The sequence below is a fragment of the Camelus ferus genome, chromosome 3, assembly GCF_009834535.1.
Source record: "Camelus ferus isolate YT-003-E chromosome 3, BCGSAC_Cfer_1.0, whole genome shotgun sequence".
Taxonomy (NCBI): domain Eukaryota; kingdom Metazoa; phylum Chordata; class Mammalia; order Artiodactyla; family Camelidae; genus Camelus; species Camelus ferus.
Genome location: NC_045698.1, coordinates 91,938,316 through 91,955,904, shown reverse-complemented (window position 1 = coordinate 91,955,904; position 17,589 = coordinate 91,938,316). Strand labels below are relative to the sequence as shown.

At 35.6% G+C, this 17,589-nt stretch overlaps 2 protein-coding genes across 7 annotated transcripts in view; one reads left to right on the top strand and one right to left on the bottom strand.

The window, feature by feature from the left end:
• The window catches only part of RAD50 (RAD50 double strand break repair protein), a 209,941-nt gene that overhangs the window by 5,660 nt on the left and 186,692 nt on the right, over positions 1-17,589 (bottom strand). The window lies entirely within an intron of this gene.
• The window catches only part of KIF3A (kinesin family member 3A), a 199,943-nt gene that overhangs the window by 120,278 nt on the left and 62,076 nt on the right, over positions 1-17,589 (top strand). The gene's annotated exons all lie outside the window — the stretch shown is intronic.

Sequence of the window (17,589 nt, the reverse complement as noted above, 5' to 3'; positions counted from 1 at the left end):
CTTTTGTCATGGCACTCCCCTGCCCTCTACAACACTCTTAAAATACTAGTAGTTTCTAAACACTAACAAGAAGGAAAGAAATGTCTGTAAAAACAAAAGTAGCCTGTCAAAATCTAACATCATTCTTACTAGTCACCTTTTGTCAAAAAGTCCTTAAGTTCTTTGGAAGTGGCTTTATGAACTAATAAATGTTGCACCAGTGACAAAAAGGGCAAACATCACTGCCATTACCATACAAAGGATGTGAGGTGGACATACTTCCATTTGCAAGCCTCTTATCTGATATATGCAAAAAAAGAAACTGAACGTAATGCTACTCCCTCTGCAAAATCATTTCATGATCTTCTGGTTTACCAGCAAAAGAGAAAGAAATGACTCAACATAAATACATTTTAAATATCAGATGAAGGATTTTGAAGTAATAAAGACCGGAAAAACCATATTCTGCCTGTTGATGAGAATGCAGCAAGTCTCCATTTTCTACTTTATACCTCTGTGTCAGTCTCAGAGTTTATACTTATTTCAGAAGGACGGAGACACAACCTCTAAATGTCTGCTAAAAAGCAAAACAAAAACAAAAACCTCAGAATGTTCTTGGGACCGATCATATAATCCTGAGCTTTGTACATTATGATCCCGAGTTTTCAAATGACTTTAAGAAAAGTCATCTTTCCATTCAAGTTCAGAATCTTCCATAACAAACAAATAAGCACTCCCAATGGAGAAGCAGCTCCAGGTGGGGTGTAGGTATCCAAGGTGCACACACACAGCCTCCATTAGGGCTCCTGTGTACAACACAGGTGGTGCATCCCGGCCTGTGGGGAGGCCAGCTGAGACAGCACTGCAGGGAAAAGCGCTAGTCCTGGGAGGGATCTAGACTCACCAAGGGGTATGTCAGTGTTGATGCCTACCATGCTGGACCATTCACTTATCTTTCTGTCTTCTTTCTGTGCTGGTATGGAGTTACAGCAATAAGGAGTTACCAGTAATAAGCATTTACCTTATAAGAGGGACAATTACAGGAAACAATCATATTTTATCTCATTTAATCCTTATTACAATACTGAGAAGTTTGGTTATCCCCATTTTATCAGTAAAAAAATAGATTCTAACAATGAATTTTCTGAAAAAGAAATAAATCAATCCCATTTACAACAGAATCAAAAACAATAAAGTTCTTAGGAATAAATTTATCCGAGAAAGTGAAAGATATCTACTCTGAAAACTAGAAGACACTGATGAAGAAAAAAAAGATGACACAAACTAATAGAACGGTATCCTGTGTTCATGGATGGAAGAAGTTAAAACCATCTGTAGAGATAACACAATCTCTATCAAGATGCAAATGGCATTTTTTACAGACATAGACAAAACATTCCTAAAACTTTTTTGGAACCACAAAAGACCCCAAATAGCCAAAGAAATCCTGAGAAAGAACAATAAAGCAGGAGGAATCACACTTCTTGATTCCAAGCTACACCATAAAGCTATAGTAATTAAACAGTATGGTACTGGCATAAAAGCAAAGAGACCAATGGAATATAATCAACAACTCAGAAAGTAACCCAAGCACACAGAGTAAACCAATATTTGACAAGGGAGCCAAAAATACTCAATGGAGAAAAGACAATCTCTTTAATAATGGTGTTGATATTCACATGTAAAAGAATGAAACTGGATCCCTGCCTTATGTCACTCACAAAAATTAACTCTAAATAGATCAGAGACTTAAATGTAAAACCTGGAACCATGAGACTCCGAGAAGAAAAAAAAAAGCTCCCTGACATGGGTCTTGGTAATGATTTTTTGGGAATCACACCTAAAGCATAAGCAACAAACAAGTGGGACTACATTAAACTAAAAAGGCTCTTCACAGCAAAAAAAACCAACAAGAAAGTGAACATACAAACTATGAAATGGGAAAAGTATTTGGAAACCATATACTTGGGGTTAATATCCAAAATATATAAAGAACTCATACATCTTGATAGCAAAAAAAAAAAAAAAAATCCAATTTAAAAATGGGGAAAAGACCTAAACGGACATTTTTCCAAAGAAAATACACAAATGGCCAAGAAAAGATGCTCAACATCACAGTTACTAAATGCAGGTTAAAATGACAATGAAATATCACCTCACACTTGTTAGAACAGCCATCATCAATAAGACATAACAAATGATGGCATGGATGTGGAGAAAAGGAAACACTTGTGCACTGTTGGTGGGATTATAAAATGGTGCAGCCACTATGGAAAACAGTATGGAGGTTCCTAAAAAAATTAAAACAAGAACTACCATGTGATCTAGCAATTCCACTTGAGGCAATATATCCAAAAGAAATGAACACACTACTCGAAAAGATACCTGCACCCCCATGTTCATAGTAGCATTATTACAACAGCCAAGACATGGAAACAACCTAAGTGTCCATCTCACATACAAACACATACACACAGTGGAATATTATTCAGCCCTAAAAAAACGAAGGAAATCATACCATTTGGGACAACATGGATGGATCCTGAAGGCATTATTTTAATAAGTCAGAAAAAGACAAATACTGTAAGATCTCATTTATATGTGGAATATTAAAAACAAAACAAACAAAACACCAAACTCATAGTAAAAGATCAGATTTGTGATTACCAGAGGTGCAGGAGTGGAGAGATGGAGAATTGGATGAAGGTAGTACAAACTTCCAGTTATAAGATAAAAATGTACTAGGGATGTAATGTACAACATGACTATAGTTAGCACTGCTGTATGATACACAGGAAAGTTAAGAGAGTAGATCCTAGGCGTTCTCATCACAAGGAGAAATTTTTTTTTCCTTTTTAAAAATTTCATCTATATGAGATTATGGATGTAAACTAAACCTACTATGGTATCATTTCATAATATGTGTAAAACCAACCATGATGCTGTACACCTTAAATTTATAGTGATGTATGTTAATTATTTCTCAATAAAACTTGGGAGGGGTACTGAGATTTAATCAAGTTAGCAAGGTGCTCAAGATCAGAGGAGTCATGATATTAACAGCCCTTGAATTTAATGAACATTAAAAAGGTAGTCAAAATACCATCTTTAAAGCCATCAGGCTCAGTTTTATGAATAAATGTTACCATATTTTCAAGGTACACCTAGCTTCCAAGAATATGAAGTATTACACAGCAAGGAGAAATATAAGTAAAAAGAGAAAAAAAGTATAGGCTTATATTGCTAATGAATATAGATACATTCTGAATAAAATCAAATTTAGGACTGAGGACATTTAAAAGACTGTATCATGACAGCTCATACAACTTAATAAGAAAAAAAAACCCAATCCGAAAATGGGCAGAAGACCTAAACAAGCAATTCTCCAGTGACTACAGTACAAATGGCCAATAGGCACATGACAAGATGCTCAATATCGCTAATTATCAGAGAAATGCAAATCAAAACTACAATCAGGTATCACCTCACTCCAGTCAGAATGGGCATCATTCAAAAGTCCACTAACGATAAATGCTGGAGAGGGTGCTTTACAACAAATGGTAAAGGAGATTCTCTAGTCATCAACCATAAGGAAAGAGGAAAAAAAAGACCTACAGAAGACTGCTTTGGCAGTTCGGGGTCTTTTATGGTTCCATGTAAGTTTTGGAATTGTTTGTTCTAGTTCTGTGAAAAATGTGAGTATTTTCACAGGGGTTGCATTGGATCTGCAGGTTGCTTTGGGTAGTGCGGCCATTTTGATAATACCGATCCTTCCAATCCAAGAGCACAAGGTATCTTTCCATTTCTCTGTCATCTTCGGTTTCCTTCTTCAATGTTTTATATTCAGGGTATATGTAACCTCCATGGTTAAGTTTATTTCTAGGTATTTTGTTCTTATTGATGCCATGGAAATACTTATGCTAGTTATAAAATTCCGGTTTTCGAAGTGTAAAAAAAAAGTGAATGAAGGGCTGCAAATGGCAAAATATCTTTCTTTCTTATGCGTGAGTTGTATTCCATTGTACTTATACGCTACACCTTCTTTATCTATTCATCTGTTGATGTGCACTTAATTGCCAAGATATGGAAGCATCCTATTAAATAATCTTGCTGTTAATAGCAGGGTGTATGTATCTTTTTGAATTAATTCTTATTTTGTGGCTGGCTTTATTCCTCTGATAACTATGTAAGTTTAAAAAGCTAAACCCCCAAACATTCTCAGAAACAATGAACAGTACATAAATGTAACTTAAAATAAATAAATAAGTAAAAAGTATTCCCTCTCTCTCTCGAATCGAGCCCAGGCCCCCCTGCGTGCTAGCCCTACACTCTACCACTGAGCTGTAGCCTCTTTCTAGCTACCTGAGTTTCCCCAGGCTCACCTTTATCTCCCTAACTCAGGGAGTGTGCTGAGTTCCAGGTTCTTCAGAACAAATCAAATATCACTTTAAGATAAATGCACTCACAGAGTCCTGCATACCTTTCTAGGTTGCTACCTATGCTTATGAAATTTCCTCTCCCCCCCCCCACAAATGGACACTACATTGTAAACTGACTATACTTCAATAAAATATATATTTAAAATAAAAGACTATATCATGAGCAAATATTGTTCATCTCAAGAAACCAATACTACAATAGGAAAAAATTTTTAAAGATAATCCATTGAACTGACAGATTAAAAGAAAAAAATTATCTCAAAGGATAGAAAAATATTCATTACAATACCAAGTTTTGATAAAAATCCTCAATAAGAAAAAAACAGAAAATTTTCTTAGATAAAATGACTGTCAAATATCCACAGTAAGCACTGAGTGTAATGTTAAAATCAACAGTCGTGTTCCTCCTAAAGCTCAGACCAAGAGAAAGATGCTTCTTATTACTGCTGCTCTAGTGTCCTGCAGATCCCTAATGATTCAGTGAGACAATAAAAACAGAATAAATGAGGGGAACAAAAAATAACTTGTCATTTTTTTCTGCAGGTGATATAATTGTACACTCACAAGACCTAGGAAATCAACTGAAAGACTATTAAGACTAATAAGATGGTCAGAAATACAGTAAACATACATTCTCTAGTAGCAAAATCCAATAGGAAATATAACAAGAAAAAAGGATCCTATTCATAATGGCAATAAAAACTATGAAATATCTAGGAAGAAATCTAACAAAAAGGTCCAGGATCTAGAGGAAAAAGCTATAAAACTTTGCAATAGGACAAAAAAAAAAAAAAAAAAAAAAAAAAAAAAAAAAGGACTAATTAGGAGACACATACTATAGGGTCCAAAATAGGAGATTCAAGATTGCAAAGTTGTCCATTCTCCCAAGTAATCCATAAAAGCTATCCAAACAAAACTCCCAAGAAGATTAAATAATTTTTTAAATGAAATCTACAGGGTGACTCTTAAGTTCATATCTTAGATAATGCAAATGAGTAAAATCATAGTATTGGGACAAATAAAAATTAAATGAAACCAAATACATATAGAACTTTAGATTATTGACATTTCCAATCAGTGGGGAAGGTTTTCAGTAATGTTGGAAAGAGGAAAAAGTTAAAGTTACAGCAATATCCTTAATCAAATTTCAAAAAAAAAATCCAAATAAATTAAAGGATTAAAAGTTAAATAAGACCATTAAAAGAAAACATCTTTGTAATCTTCAGACTGGGAAGGCCCTTCTAATTGAGAAGTCACAAATAAAAAAGACTAAAGATTTGCCTATCTAAAATAGTCACAAAAAATACCATAAAGAAAGTTAAGGGACAAATGATAAACTAGAAATAAGTACTTACAATATATGTAAAAAGGATTAATATCCAGAATCTTTAGAAAACTCAAATCAAATCACTTAGAAAACTGAGATTTCAAAATGTAGAACAGATAAACAAGATTATACTATATAGCACAGGGAAATATATACAGGATCTTGTGGTAGGTCACAGCTAATAAAAAATGTGTGACAATGAATATATGTATGTTCATGTATAACTGAAAGATTGCACTCTACACTGGAATTTGACAAAACATTGTAAAATGATTATAAATCAATAAAAAATGTTAAAAAAAAAACCACTTAGAAAAAGAGAGCCTAATAAAACATTGGCAAAGAGATATGAATAGGCAGTTCTTAAAGAAGAAATACTAACAGCCAACATATGAAAAGACACTGAACCTCACTATTACACAGGGAAATGTGAATTCAAGTGAGAGCATTTTTGGTACAACAGATTGGCAAAAATTAGAAAGGCTGGTAATATGAAATGCAGACATAAAGACATGGGTATTTTCATACACTACTGGTGGAAACAAATTTTGTGTGTTTGGAAGGCAATTTGACAGTAACAAGTTAAAAATGTACACACCCTCTGACCCAGTAACTGTTTCCAAGAAGCTATCTTTCTGGTATATCTGCACGAGTGTGCAAAGACATATGCTATAGCATTTTCTATAGTAGCAAACATTTTGAGAGCTTCCTAATATGTCCATCAGTAATTAAACTAGGTAACATACACACTATAGAATATTATGCAGCCATTAAAAACCAATGAGGTATTTACATATATGAACAGGATTTTATCACGTGGTAAAAAAACAAAAACAAAAACCCAAGCAACCAAAAAAAACCCTACCATGTGATACTACTCACATAAAACAAAAAAGATATATTTGTCTATTATATACATGCAAAAGCACTGTGAAGGAAATGAAAATATGTCACCAAGGTAATAATACTTCAGTGTTGAATAAATGTAAGACGTCATGGAAATCAACCTAAGTCCAGCTTGAACCATGGTTCTGTGACTTGCAGACTAACGGAGTGCAGGAAGCATAAACAGGCTGTAATGCAGGCTGAGTGGGCTACATGGTATGCGGGGTACAGAGCAGTGTGGCACACACAGGAAGAAACAATTACATCTGTTTGGGAAGGGCTTAATTAAGGTAATATTCAAAGGAAGAGAAATGGCATAGTAAAATGAAAGGTGCCTTAAAGGAGCAAACCTGTTCAGTTTCATTAGAACAGAGTGATAAGAGATGAAATGAGAAAGGCCGGCTGCAGAAGTCTTTCCTAAAATTAGAAGAGAATATGTAGCACTGGTGACCTTTAAGAAAATTAACCTGGTAGAAATATAACGGGTGGGAGGGATAATGAGGTGGGAGAAGCTACCACAGTAATATAGGTAAGAGTTAAGGAGGGTCTGACACAGGTGTGGGCTGTGGAAGAAAAGCAGCTCTGAAACAGTACCGTGCACGATCCCTGTGGGAGCTGCTGACTGAAAACCACAGGATTTCCCCAAGATTAACTTAATACACTTTTTAACACTTGGACTTTACAGATAATTAACATGTAAGAATGACCCTGAAGGTCCATGACCTCTAGTAAACTATCATTGTGTTAAGGCAAAGATAAATTTCATGCGCTGGCAACTACTAGGGGTAAATGGTCATCTGGCTAGTTGCATCACACCTACCATGTGCCTGGAATATGCATGTCCTTCAGTTAAATACATATAATACTAACTCATATGAAATGTATGTTTTGTGAAAACCGATTACCCAAAGAAAGTGAAAAGGTCTAAGATCTAAGAAAAAAAAAAGATCTATAAAGCAACCTTATATTTAAATACTCTTAAGAACATGAAAGATTTCCTTAAAAATTTCAGTAATAATCAATTGCATTTTATGAGGACAAATGACGGTTTAATGGTATTTATAGTTTTAGTGCTCCATGAGTCTTAGGATTGTGACCCTCACACATGACAAGGGTCTAATGTTTGAAAGGGGGCACAATGAGGTCAAAAGACAAAGCATATGCCAGTGATACTGGCATATGATACTGTAACTGGTAGTTACATGTCATTAAACATTTGTCCAAACCCCACAGAATGTAAAATGCCATGAGTGAACCCTACTGTGAACTACAGATTTAGGTGAGTATGATGTGCCAGTGTAGGCTTATCAGATGTACCACTCTGGTAAGGGACATGCACAGTGAGGGAGGCTATGGTTGGGGTGGCGGGGCAGAGGTTTATGGGAAATCTCTGTACTTTCTGCTCAACTTTGCTGTGAATCTAAAACTGCTCGAAAAAATAGTTTATCAAAAAAAAAAAAAAAAAAAGAGGTATGCGTTGTGGTAGTGTGTGGAGCTGTTTTTATCCATGTCCCTCTTCCTTCTTCACACAGACGCCTCCTTTGAATGCCAAGCTGACCATACTGCCCTTCAGCACCTCTCTGCACTATGGCTTCTGCACCAGCAATTTCTAGATTCTCTTTTTGTTCTAAGCTGTCCAACTACCTCCACACTTGGACCTTTAGTGAAAAGCTTCTGTAAGCCTCTGAGTTATCTCCTAAGTACATGTGGGTTCTAACTTGAAGTCACATATGAAGCATATTAGGCCTCCCCAGTACACTAGTTTGGGATTTTTGCTGCTGTGCTGCTCTGAGGCCACTTTTTAAATTACGTCAGGGCTGAGTCATTAGCAGAGAACTGAATGCCTGAAATGGAGTCATTAGCAGCCAGGCAGACCAAAACCTCACCTGCCAGGAAAAGACCGTTCTAGCTCTTGCTTCTTTCATATTTAAGCCATCTCCAGGACTCAAGCTAGAAGCTTAATTACCATTATGCAAAGTTTGAACTGATGCTCAAAATCAGAAGTGCATATACAATGGCAAATCATGACCTGGGTTTCTGCGTGTCTCCAGCTATTTCACTGAATAAAATAATAAAAGGGCTAAATACATATGTGCCTTCCTAATAAAAATATTATTAAATATTTAAAATATTAAAACTATATAAAAAACTAATGTTCAGAAGTAAGCTAAAAACTAGTAAGTTAATGAAAGTTAACCAAGTTGGAAAAAATCAGTAGAAAAGATTGCACTTACAAAAGACATTTTCCAACTGTATTATCCTCATCCTATGAGATATATAAGTTGCCAGATAATTGGCTGAGGCCGTTGTTACTCATTATTACTTTGGATACTCTTCTCTACTGCCCTGGTCCTTGCCACCATGAGAACTTCCTGTCTCCCAGCACTTAGGTCAGTGGAAGCCCTCTAGTGTAAGGGAAATGGTATGCTGAGTATCAGGTTCTGCTGAGCATCGCCTTCCAAACTAACAGTGATTTTCAGTACTTAGCAGAATTCAAAATTTGCCAAACTTAAGTTACACATTTAAAAGCAAAATGTCCTCTTTTTTCTAGATGAAACATTTAAGACTGTTAGGTTAATTTCTTGAAATCTTAAAGCTATTAAACTACTGTTATTTCCTTCAGACAGACACCCAAATATCAGCTTTTAAAATTGAGGCAATGGGTCAACCACTATTGCCATAGTGGCTGATAAATATTTGATTTAAGAAACCTGCAAGTGACTGTGAACTGCCACCAGCTATCTTCTGGTTTTGTAATCTGCTTGCTTGATGCTACAGCGGCTGCTGATCTGAAAATGTACTGTATCCAAGATAAGAATGAGAATGGTGGCCGTGAGATGAGCCCTGGATAGAGGCCTCAGCCCCAAGCTCTCTTTGAGTTTAAGAAGCCAGGTTCCAAATAGACTTCCAGAGAGTTGGCTGTCTGGGATGCAAAACTTTGATGTTAAAGTTACAGGTTTCCACTGAGTCTCAGAAGTATGACTTAATATGCAACATTCCATGTTTGAGGAAAAGTGACAGTGGAACATTTTGGGCATAAGGTAGAACACTGTACTTTGAGCAATATATTCCAAAATCATTTAATTTTACTTGATGTTCTCTATTAAGGGGGTAGATAAGGGATAATAAATTCTAAATAATGGATGTTTTCTCCCTTTTCATTTAGTGTGTCTCTTACCATTAGCAATGCTTACAATCGGTGATGGTTTTAGATTACTAATAACAGATAGTAATCAGCTTTTCTTGAAAATGCACTGCTAATTTCCTGTATTACCTTAAATAGACAGCTGAATGCAACAATTACACTGACTGCATGCTTCTTCTAGGAGGTGAAACAATGAGGGAAATTTTGGACCTTACTTTCTTCTAGGTGAGAAGCCAAATTTAAGGCTCACAGTATAAACCTTAAAAAGATTTGCGAGCACAAGTGCACAAAGACTCAATTTTGGGGAAACCTATACCATTTTTTTTCTTCTCATTTAGAAGAATCCATCTGATTACCAGATAAGAGAACTCAGTAAACAGCCTGACTTCGTTTCTTAGGCAAGCCTAAATTGCTGGAAAGCACCCGTGTGCACCTCCTGACCCCCACAAGTTCCCGATTGGCCCCATCAAGCTTCTTCACTTGCCCTCACACTGCTCAGTGTGACGCCTCTGTGACTGAGGCACTTCCCTCTATTGAAATGCCCTTCTCCTTCATTGTTCAAGGTGTAGGTCAAGTACAGCTATGGAGCACCCACCATGGTCTCCGCTACTGGACTGTTAACAGTTTGCAGGAGGAAAGGGATGATATCCCAGAGTCTGCCAAGAGAAGCTAGAACAGGGGTTTCTGAATGAACAGATGCCTTGTTGAGGGAATGCCTCTTGTTCCTGCTGTCGATGCTCTCGGCGTCTGCAGGGATAGCTAGCTGGAGGGCTCCCAGATACAGTTTTCTATTCAGTTAATATATATGAAACCCCAGGTCTGCAGGTCTGTGTACTAAGAAGAAGAGCTACCTTGTAGCAGAATATGTGCAAATAAAGTTTAAAACAAAACCAACAGACCTACCTAACTTGGCCCCCAGTCCTCTCTGGTTAGTACCCCTTTTTTCTGCTTTGCTTAACAACAGAATTTTATGTAAGAATTACCTACAAGTACTGTCTCCATTTCTTACCTCCTCATCCAACACTGAGGCCAACCATGCCACTGAGATTGCTCCTGAAAGTCATGAACAGCTTCCATTTTATCAAATTCAAGGGTCACGTCTTAGCCCTCATCTTATTTGACTTCTCAGTAACGTTAGAGTCTTGAAATACTTCTTCGTTTTTAAGATAGCACACCTTTAAAATTTTTCTTCTACTTCATCAGCTACTTCTTTACTGGATTTCTAAACATCATGTGTCTTGGGACCCTTCCCTTCTCTATCTACAGTTATTCCAATATGTAATCTCAGTCGATGGCTTTCAATACTACATATGTGCTGAAGGTTCCCACATTTGTACCTTTCCCATGAACTCTAGACTCCAGATTATAGACCCAGCTGTCTGCTTGGCATCTCTACACAGACGTCTGTAAGCACCTCACACTTAAAGTGTTCCAAACAGAACTCCAGATTTTCCCCTCCCTAGTCCTGCCCATTTCAGGGAATGGCAATTTACTTCCCCAATATCCTGGTATAAAAATATGTAGAAGCAATCTTTGATTCTTTTCCTTTTCCTCTCCTACATTCAATTCAGATGCAAGGCCTGTCAACTCTATCTCCAGAACAAGAATCGAGTCCATCTACTTCTTCCCATTTCCGCTGCCACCATCTTAGTCCAGCCCACCACTCTCTCCTGGGGTGCCCCGTCTAATCCATTCTCCACACTGAAATTCTTCAAACTATGAATCAGACTGTATTTACCTCCTTGCTTCAAACCCTTCAGTGACTTCCTACTTCACTTAGAGTAAAATCAAACTGTTGACCAAGGCTGCAAGGCATGGGATCTTCTGGCAACCATCTTTCTCTGACCTTATGCCCCTGCTCACTGCATTCTAGTCATGCGTGCTTTCTTCCTACTCCTTAAACATCTCATGTTCATACTGCTCTTGGGACCTCTGCATCATCTATTCTCTCCACCTGGAATGTATGCATCTCAGCTTTTTGCACCTCTTGCTTCCTCTCATCAATCAGGTCCCAGCTTCAATGTCACACTCTCAGAAAAGATCCTGCCTTAGAAAAGGCCTAAAGTAGCCCTTCAATTATTCCCATCACCACAGTTAATTTTCACTGATTATGAACTTATTTCTTAATTTTTTGTTTCTTCATCCCTATGTACTTAGTATACAGTATCTAGAACAGTATCAAGCATATAAGAACTCAAATCTTAATTGAACAAAATCCTAATATATATGACAATATATTATGCACATATATGTATAGAGTTCACTGAGGAGGTAAAAAATATATAAAAATGAGTCCATTGTGACTCTAAATAAGGAAGTATGAGCTAAGCAACAGTTAAGAAAACTTCTATATGAATATCAGTTTTTTTAAGGTTAAAAAAAGGAGGGGCACCATGGTAACAGTAGAGCACAGTGGGAGTAGAAAGGCCTTTGTTCTGTGATCTAATTTATATCTACCATTAAGCTGCATACTCTTGGACACTCTACTTAATCTCTCTGATGAATACTTGCTCTTTATAGGGTAGATGCAAGAATTCAATCAGATTAGGCTAACACATAATATGTATTAAATTAATATTAGTATCCCCTCTGTATAGTCCCTACCCTTGAGAAATTTAGCCTTAAAACATATTTAAAAAGAAAAGAAACCTACATTTTCTTAATAAAGATCCTTAGTACTCTTAAGAAATAGAGAATTTAACAATTTACACTAAAGAATAGAACATGGCAAAGAACACTAGAATAAATGGGCTCTGAGTTATTCTTTTAACCCTTACTTTATACTGACTGCTATAATGGACTTAAAAAAAAAAGATTTCCATTTTATGGATAAGGAAACTGAAGCTCAGCGCCTTTAAATAACTCACTAAATGTGAATAGTCACACTCGGATTCAGGTAGTCTCCAGAGAGAATACTTTAAACCATGTATTACTGGATTTTTAGGCCTCAAACAAGTAAAACTTATCAACTTTTGCACAAACATTTCCTGGTTTTTAAGACTCAGTTTAATTTTTTCTTCACAACCAACTTAAATTATCCTACTCTGTACAGTAGATTTTTACTGATAAAAATCTTTTTTTTCTTAATGGAGGCACTGGGTGTTGAACCCAGGACCTCATGCATGCTAAGCAAGCATTCTACCACTGAGCTATATCCGGTAATAATGTCTTGCTTATGCTTCAAATAAACTTGCCAGTAAGGACTAGGTCCCCTATTCCTTAGTGCTCAAGAAATGTTTGGAGTTTCCTATGTACATAGTAGCCTCAGTTGCTAAGTGACTCAAAATGTTAAAAAGCTTTCTAAAGGCATATATGAGGTAGCTGGAAAGACTAAAAAGAATTATGGAACTAAAAAAAAAAAGGATATGTGGTCTGTATATTTCTAGAAACTTGTCCATTTCTTCTAGGTTGTACAATTTGTTGGCCTATAATTGTTCCCCGTATTCTCTTACTGTTTTTATATTTCTGTGGTATTGGTTGTTATTTCTGCTCTTTCTTTTTTTGTTTATTTGGGATTAGCAGATACAAACTACTCTACATGTAAAATAAATAAATAATAAGGTCCTACTGTACAGCACAGGGAACTATATTCAATATCTTGTTATAACCTATAATGAAGAAGAATATATACATGTATAAATGAATCACTTTGCTGCACACCAGAAACTAACACAACACTGTAAATCAACTATACTTCAATTAAAAAAAAAGGACAAATGTTGTATATACATATTCTACTGGGCAAGGATTCTTTAATAATGTCTTGCTATGTGCTTGTTTCAAAACATTAAATTTCAACAATTTAACTGTTGGATTTAAAAATCCAGGGGAAGTTTCACTATTCAAAGAGGTTAAAACAGCAAAAATTCCCACTTGGTCCAGGCATACATTTCCATGAGCCTTTCTGGACCCAAAGGGCACCGTAACGTTAACCTATTCACTCACAATGCAAGAGGACAAAAGATGTACCCCTCCAATTAGAAGTCAAAATTAATTCAACAAAAATCTTATTAGTGTTTGTTTTTAAAAATGACTAACACAATTGGCTCATTCCCAGTTTTTACTTATCTTAAAAGATTATGTACTTTCTAAAACTTGTACCTGCCAGAGCTATGGCCAGGTGATTCTGGGGCCACTTTTGTTACCATCATTAACTAAAATAATCCTCATATTGAAAAGTGGGCTCTTTCTGTCCTCCTGAGCCTTGTGGTCCAAATGTCACTGCTAAGGCTGATCTGTTCACTATGCTCTTTCCCGAGGAAGCCTTAACAGAGAAGAGGCCCTGTCTAGGTAGTTCTCTTAGCAATGAAAAGGATATTTTCCATTTTAGAAAACAACAACAAACAAAATCTATGTAACTGATAATTCTCCTGCCACAAATACCTAGAAATAAATACTAGACAGATACATAACAAAAATTATTTTACACTATAGTTGAGTTCACAAGAAAGAAAGGCAAATCTCTACATGGTGGAAACAAAGATGGAACTAAAACCCACAATGGTCAGTATGTAATCTGACGCTGTGGTGAATTTAGTGATTATTTTCATAATCAGGGATTGGGTATTACCCTCCAAGACAGAAGATGAGGCATAAAGCCTAAGGAAGGTAGAGAGAAGTGACCCCCCCACATAAAGGCTAAGACTCTTGAAGAGCTGTATCATCAACCTTCAGTGAAAGAGTGGGAAATTAATAAGCTGGGACTGGGCAAATGCCATACCTGGGTTTAAGGCTCACTGTTATACAATGTAGTTCAGGAACTCCCAAATTGAAAAATTAACATAAAAACTAGACCTAGGCCAGTGCTATCCCTGGAGTGCCTAGCAGATACAAAACCAAAATTGCTGTGTGGAAGGACAGCCACACAAAAAGGTCACAAGGGAGTCTCACAGAAAAAAAAAAGAACTACTAAAGATGAGCTTAAACACTACAAGAAACCCAAGAAATACTTCAGTAAGCGCTAGAAGCAGCACACGAAATAACACAAATAGATTCCTAAAAATGAGAAATTTAAAGAATGACAATGTGAAAGATACAAAATATGTATATTTAAAATGAGTAAACATAATACAAGGACTAAAAACATTTAGAAAAAATACATTACAAAAAATAAGAATTTCTAAAAAAGAATAAAATAGAACTCACAGAAGTAAAAAATACAATGAAATATGGGGAGGAAGTAAATTAAAAAAATACAATAGGCATTACAAAAGCAGCAGCTGAAGAATCTGTGCACTGGAAGATATGAAGACGTTACCTGGTATATTACGAGTATATGCAAGAGGGGTTAAGCAATGTGGGGGAAAGAATGAGGTTTATTTATGCTGAATAAGAAATGAAGAAGGGGAGAACAGTAAAAAAATGAGGAAAGGATAACATTTGAAGAGGTAACATATGAGAATTTTCCAAAATTGATGAAAGCTATCAATCCTCAGATCAATAAGCACCAATCTTAAACAGAACTCAAACTAAACTTATATCTAGATGCACTTTTTAAAAAAGCAGAATATTGGAGACAAAGGAAAAATCTTAAAAGAACCAGAGAAAAAAGGTAGATTACCTCCAAAGGAGTAATTAGAATGATTTATAAACAGCAACCACAGAGGTCAGAAAAAAATGGAATATTTTTAAAGTATTAAAGAAAAAAAAGAAAAGAAAAACCTTGTCAATTTACAGCTCTATGTTTAGCTAAACTATTAATATTGAGAGCAAAGACTTTTCAAAGACCGGCAGAAAACTTACTACTAACAATCCTTCACTGGAAAAAACTATTTAAAAGTGTACTTTTAAAAACAGAGGAACTGAATCTAAAGAAGGAAGGAATGGGATTTATAAGAAACTGGTAAACATGTAGCTATATCCAAACAAGCACTGATTGTGAAGCCACAATAATTATAACTAATTTGGGATGATTTAAAAACAAGGTAAAATGAAACTATCAGATAACAGAAACACTGCACGTAGCAGAAATTCATTAACATTCAGGAACAAGTTAGAGCAAGTCACATTGGAGCCATGGTTCTTACATTCTGATGTGCATCAGAATCACCTGAAAGGCTTATTAAAACACAGACTACTGAGCCTGGTCCCTCACATTTCTGACCTAACAGAAGGTCTGAAGTGGAGACTGAAAATTTGCATTTCTAACAAGTTCCTAAATGATGCTGATAATGTTACTCGAGGACTCCTTTGGAAAGCAATACATTTGATTTTTAGGTCAAATATGTATGTTAAAAAATTAAAGGTAAACACTCAGATAACTAAAGTGTATCATTTACAACCCAAAGAAGGGGAAAAGGGGGAGTAAAGAAAAATAAACCAATCCCAAAGAAGTCAGGAAAGTAGAAAAAAAAGATAGAAATAAATATAACTCTCTAATCAATCACAATGAAATGAATTGACTAAATTCACTAGTTAAAAGACAAAGATGGACAGACAATAAAAAACAAAATTCTGCTATATGTTGAATATATTATAAAGTTGAAGTAATTAAGACAGTCTTGGTAATGGCACAGAGACAAAGTGACCAATGAAATAGAACAGAAAACTCAGAACTGACCCATGCACACATGGAATTCTGACATATGACAGCAGTGACACTGCGATCATTAAGAAAAAGATAAACTACTCAATAAACAAAGCCAGGACAACTCGTATCCATAAGGGAAAAAAATGAAATTGGACTCCTAGTTCATACTATATATAAAATTCAATTTAGAATTAAATACTTAAATATATTTGAATGTGAAAAGCAAAACTTTAAAACTTTTAGAAGAAAATACAGGAATAGGGGAGGGTTTCTTAAACAAGACACAAAAAGAACCATAAAAAAAATTGGTAAATTCAACTACCTTAAAATCAAATTTGTTTCTTAAAAGACACTGTAAGAAAGTGAAAAGATAAACCTAAAAAGACTGAAAGGATATTTATAATACACATAACTGAAAAAGAGTTAAAATGCAGAAGAGGTAAAGAACACCTGCAAATCAATATAACTACCAACAGTACATTAAAAATGGGTACAAGATACAAACATTTCGAAGAAGAAACAACATGATCAAACAAAAAGATATTCAGCACCATTAGAAATCAGGGGACTGAACTGAAGACCACAATGATTTGTCATTTAAAACTCATTAGATTGACAAAAATTAAGAAATCAATGTCAGAGGATGCATCAAAGAAGACTCTTATGTTCTGCTAGTGGTGTAAATTAGTAAAATCACTCTGGTAAACAATTTAATGTTATTTTATAAAATTGAGCATACCCTGCAACTCAGCAATTTTACTCCCACCTATACCCTAGAGAATCTCTTACATCTTTGCTCCAGAAGACATGACAAGAATGTTCCTAGAAGCAAGGGTTATGTTAGTAAAGATCTGGAAACAACCCAAATGTCCATCTACTGGAAAATGGATACATTGTAGGGTATTTCCACAATAGGATTCTGTACGTCAGTGAACATACATGAACCACAGCTATAAGCAACATGAGTAAATAAAAGTAAAACAAAATAACACAAAAAAGCAAATTCTAGAAGAGTATCCAGAATATGATACCATTTTTTAAAAAGCTAAAAAAAATAAACATATTATACAAATTTTTAAAAAGCAGAGAAAGCAAAAATCTTTGTCAGTGGTTACAGTGAGTGGGGATGACAGATGGCTGAGGTAAGGAGGAATATCTAAGTGGATGGCAGTTAGTGATAATGGTAATTCTTGGATTGGGTATGGGGAGTGGGATCGAGTGCACCTTAACATTACTATACATAACTTCGTAATTTAAGTAAGCGTGTGTGTGTATGTGTAGACAC